We start from the raw sequence: 6,000 nt of genomic DNA, 5'->3' as shown, positions 1-6,000 counted from the left end.
TTTGTCTCATCTGTACTAAATTTTGGCAAAAACTGTTTCTTGTTAGCATTACAAATGGCAATTTGTTGGCACCAGTATTGGTTTGTTGTGCCGTCTCGCTATTTGGCTTCATACTTAGCAAGATAATATTTAGAAATTATATATTGCCTTGGAAATTTGCATAGAGAAAAAGCGTAAATATGTTCCACGAATCCAAAAATATTTTCAAATATTTACATAATTATAATTGCAAAGAATTTTGAAAAGAAAACTAAAACGAATAAAAGAAACCAACAAGATCAAATTTAGTCAAGCTTATCGTACTTTTCAAACCAAAAGACCAATAAAAATTAAATACAAGCCTCTCCTGTTCCAGAGAAAATTATGTTAATATTGGAAAAGTATCGTCTCTCAGGAAAGAAATTTCAACTAGCTTTAAATTAAAAAATAATAGAAATACATACAATACGAAAAACATACACACACACATAAAAGGGTTTGTCCAAAAATGACATGCAACAGACCGAATTTTTCTGAAGATTAAATAGTTTAAGGCAATTAAATTAGAGGAGGTGTATCACGCATTGTGAACAATACCACCGACCTGCGTGAATTCAGGAAGAGTAGTTTCAACTGTAGGAAAGTTGAGCACTAAAATGAGTTCCAGGCTTAGAGACAATGCAACAGATGCATTATGTTTTTACTAGTACTCCAGTGGTCACTTTTAATGAGTACATTCGAAGAATAATATGGGCGCTACAGGCCATTCGCAATGAAATCAAAATTCGTATCAAAATTAATAGTTCGGAGTAACGCATATGTATCTTGGTCTTCCTAATTGATTTCAGGGTTTTTGAGCAATCACGATTGCTTATTGTTCTCATTTGACTGTTTTTGGCGTGCTATCATTTTATTTTCCCACCGCCACCCTCCGCACCATCATCGTTGACCGGCTCCTCACCATGCTGCACCTATACTGCCGTGCTAAGCACAGATGTGGTATCTGCAGTAGAGCTCAAAATGAGAAATTGACGATTAAAATTTTACAACTCGTTTCTTTGATTTATGACTTAGTTAAATGCTCAACTTGCAGTAGTTGTTTTATAAATAACTTATCTAAAAACCGTAAAAGCGTATTTTTGTAAAAATCTTAATTTAAAATTAATAAAATGTAGTTACAACACATTTTCTTTTCAAAACCTTTTCATATACTAAGCTATTTTCACCGTAAGTGACAATTACTAAGCATTTTTAGGGGTATCTGCACAGATACGACAAAAATAGCTTAGTCAAACGTGCTCAATGTATCATTAAATAATACTGAAAACATCTGTTTTCTTTACACTTAACTTTTTCGCTTTATTTTGTTAATACAAATCTAACAAAATCTACCTTCTGAGAGATACCATTTTCAAAACTCTGGACACTGTAATCCATAACAATTTTCTGTTTTTTATATTCAAAGAATGTGTTTTTTATAATGTTTTATTTTCTAGATTCATTTTTACCGAGCATGAAAATAATTTTGACAGCAGACGCTACTTAAATAGAAATATTACTGGCCGTAGAATGAAATGCGTTTTTTTTTTTTGCATGAAAGAATTAGATATGATATTTTTAGAATTCGCATTTTAAATAAACATTTAAATAGAAAAAGCTGAATATTTACTTTAACAATTATGCAAAGTTGTATTAGTTTTTATTATCAACCTGTATCAACTATTCAACGGTAAACTAATTTTAATATTCTGTGTTAAACTGCAACATTATTAAAAATGCTGCTTTACTAAGGTATAAAAGTCGTATCTACAAAAAATACTAAGGAAAAAAGTGGTAACTGCGCAGATACCACTTTAAAGGCTTAGTATTTGTCACTTACGTTCAAATTGCCTTAGCAAACTCCGCAAACTGTGCAGTTACGACTTTTTTCATAAAGCTTTTTTTAATTTTTCGCGTTCACAAATCGCCAAAAAACTTGACATTTAGGTTAATTAAATTACTAACGACCACCTGGTGACAATAACTCAATTTTGATAAAATGTGCAGATACCACATCTGTGCTTAGCACGGCAGTATAGCGGAAGCCGTCTCCAGGTTGCATCCATGTCCTACACACGCGCATACATACACAACTACACATGCACACAAACACATACATACAGACACCAACACATACACACACACAAACACCTTCACGCACACACATACACACACAACACATACACCTTCACACACAAACACATACACAAACATGCACACATACATACAGACACCTGCACATACACACAACTACTCACACATTCATGCCTGCACACAGACACAAACACATATCCCTACACACACATACACCCCCCCACACACTTATTCATATACACAACTACCCACACACTTATGCCAGCACACAAACACACATGCATACACACACATACTCATACCCCCTACACACAAACACACATACCCCCCACACACAAACACACACGCCTACATACAGACACTCGTGACTGCGAAAAACATAATTTGAAAGATGTCAAAATTCGAATTAATTTTTTTAAATTTTTATTTCATTTTGCCTTTTCTTCAAACAGATGGCGCTATTTTATTTTTTTAAGCCTTCAAGAGATTCATTGGTTTTATTATCAACACTAACATTTCTGAGTTATGCATACATGTTCTAAATCCTCGCATTCACTTTCAGCAGTGATGCAGTGGGAGTGTGAGAGTACACTCCCAATGTAATACAGATGCATTATTTTCTCATACTTTTTATTGAAGATTATTCCTTAGCTTACATTATCTCATAATCCTGCATTTTGCTTCCGGTTTTGAATTGTTGCAAAAATAATAGTAATTATAAATTTAAAATTGCGGGGTTCCTCAAGGATCAGTGTTAGGGCCTGTTTTGTTCATTGTTATTTCTGGGAACATGAATTGTTTTGCTGATGATGTCAAAGTTATGGGGACTGTAGAAAATGAAGAACAAGCAAATCGGCTGCAAGAGGATCTAGATCATATTACGGAGTGGGCTGATAAATGGGGTATGGCTGTTAATGTTGGGAAATGTCAAGTGCTACATTTAGGGCATGGAAATAAGTGTACAAGTTATTATTTGCAAGGTTCAGTCATTAGTCAGGGAGACAAAGTTACTGATCTGGGGGTCCTAATAAGTCAGGATTTAAAGTTTAGCCAACAGTGCAGCATTGCTAGCAACAAAGCCAATAAGATGCTTGGGTTTATCAATATATCTATTTCAAATAAATCTAAAGAAGTTCTTCTGCCCTTATATAGAAGTTTGGTAAGACCCCATTTGGAGTATGCTGTTCAGTTTTGGTCTCCTTATCTTAAGAAAGACATTAATGCATTGGAAAGGGTTCAAAGGCGGGCTACAAGGCTAATAAGTGGACTTTCCCACTTAGATTATGATTCCAGGCTTAGAAGGCTAAAAATGTACAGTCTTGAGCAAAGAAGAGACCGAGGGGACCTGATTCAGCTGTTTAAATTTATTAAAACGAAAGATGTTACGGGGCTGAAGTTTAGCACTGAAAACAGGACAAGGGGTCATTGTTTTAAGCTATTTAAATCTCAGGCTAACATGGATATTAGGAAAAATTATTATTTTAGCAGGGTAGTGGAACCTTGGAACAGTTTACCAGAAGAGGTGGTAATGAGCAAGGGAGTAGATAGTTTTAAGAGGGCCATTGATCTTCACTGGGGATTGTAAATTGACTAGGACCAGTCTAGCTGGGCCCAGAGCCTGTTGCTGGTCGTCACTTTTGTATTTGTATTTGTATTTATTTGTAAAATACTTCCGCTTTTTAATTGTTGTCAAAATAATGAAAAGGCTGAACTTAAGCAATCATGTACAAGTATATGTGGGTGCTTTTAAAAGCTTTCTTTTTTTCAATATTCTTGAACAAAATTGCTTTAAATTCAGTCATTCAAACCAGCAATATTGAAAAAAAAATGAGGGGAGAAAAAAAAATTTTTTTGAACAAAATATTAAACTTACGCGAAATAGTGCATTTATTCTAAATCGAAATATCGAACATCAAAGTGTAGTATTGTCATAGGTGAAAGTGAAACAAAAAATTATTTAAAATGTGTAAAACATAAAAAAAATATCGAAAAAAAAAATAATAAAATAAAGAATAAATAAAAAAGATAAATGAATCAATTTTGATTTAAAATGAGAGATAGAATTATACAATAAATATCATCATTCAAAAGTCGTTTGTTTCTTAAGGGGGTTCCAATTTTGGGAATCCTTTCTGGAATTAAAAAAAAAAAAGAGTTAACCAATAAATGTTTGCATTCGGCGTCAGCTTGGCACAGTGTATTTCTTTGTTTACATCTATAGTGAATTCAGCGAGAACTGATAGCAGAAGCAAACAAAGCAACGTGCAATTGGCGATGCCCCTTGTCTGATTGGTGATGTGATTGCGAAAACAGCGCCTAACACGTAAGCAAAATGGTTTTGTAGGTAAAAATAGTCAATAAACGGAGGGCGTTATGAGGAGGGGAGGGCCTAACTATTGCTTTTTGTGTCTATATTCTCAAAAAGTGATCTGTGAAAAGAGTTCAAGAATTTTATTAGCGATCTTGAGGTCAATTGCAGTCAACTTTAAAATTTTGAATGCCTCAAAAAAAAAAAAAAAAAATAAAATAAATAAATAAAAATAAAAAGAAAGTGAAACATTTTTCCGACGCTACCGAATCAAAGCTTAGTTCTCCTTCCCAAGCAGGGGTCCTTGCACCCGGTGCCAAAAATTACCCAATTTCTGGTAGGGATGCATCGGATATCCGGTAACTATCCGGTATCCGGCTGATTTTTTAACTATCCGGAACTATGAGGTATCCGATCCGGCAAGCCACTCCGGATCCGGATATCCGACAGTTTTTTGCAGGATATAAGGGCAGTTATCCGGTAGAAATGTGAGAGATATCCGGGGTTGATGTGGGGTTATCCAGTATGAAATGAGGGTTTAATTTTGAATTTACTTTTACAAAAATTCCAGTTAAAGCTTTCACTGTTTCATAAACTTTTCGATGATGCTTTCTCGTTTAATTGCTGCTTCAAAAACGACCATTCCTCTTCAAACCTAGCTTCTGGCATTCCCCCGTGTCCCCCCCCTCTCCTTTGCGAATCTGCTGACGGTATGTTGCCAATAATTTCACCCTCCCTCTCTCTGCTTTAACACGCTGAAGTGAAAAGTCGACCTTGAGATGGTTCATATCATGAAATGAAGCATAATTCTGTCATATTCAACGCCGATCTTAACTTGAGTCCATTGGAAATTTTAGAATGTTGAATAAAGTAATAATTGCTTTTCCCAGAATAATTATTTTAACTAAGACTTTCAACTGATATTTAGCATTTAAAATAGACAGTGAATATAGCAGTGAGAAATAACAGCTGTAAGTTATTGCTTCATTTTCTTCTTTCTAATTTTTTAATTGTATAGTATAATTTTTAATAATATATTTAAGAATTTAATTTGTATTTTTTAAGAATGTGTATTTTTATTTTTTCTAGAAATAAAGTAAAATTTAAGTTTATTGTTCAAATATAAATTTATAAATTCATTTAAGAAAGATTGAACATGTTTAGCATATTTTTTAATATTACATATAAGATGTTAATTTGCATCATTAAGAATGTGTAACTTTATTTTTTGGAATTTAGTAAAATTTCAAGTTGATTATTTAAGAATTGGTTTATTAATTTATTTTTAAAAGCGTGAACGTGTTTAACACGACTCTTAATAGTTTGTTTAAAATGTTAATTTGCATCATTTACGAATGTGAATCTTTATTTTCTGAAATTAAAGTGAAATTTTCAGTTGATTATTTAAGTGTAATTTTATTTATGTTTAAAAAAAAATTATTAACATGTTGAGAACGACTTTTAATAATATATTTAAGATATTAATTTGCATTTTTAAATAATGTGAATCGTTATTTTCTGAAATTAAAGGTTAAATTTTAAGTTGATTATTTAAGCGTAAGTTTATTAATTTGTTTTGA

The sequence above is a fragment of the Uloborus diversus genome, chromosome 8, assembly GCF_026930045.1.
Source record: "Uloborus diversus isolate 005 chromosome 8, Udiv.v.3.1, whole genome shotgun sequence".
In the NCBI taxonomy this organism is placed as follows: Eukaryota; Metazoa; Arthropoda; class Arachnida; order Araneae; family Uloboridae; genus Uloborus; species Uloborus diversus.
Note: the sequence above shows the minus strand (reverse complement) of the source record.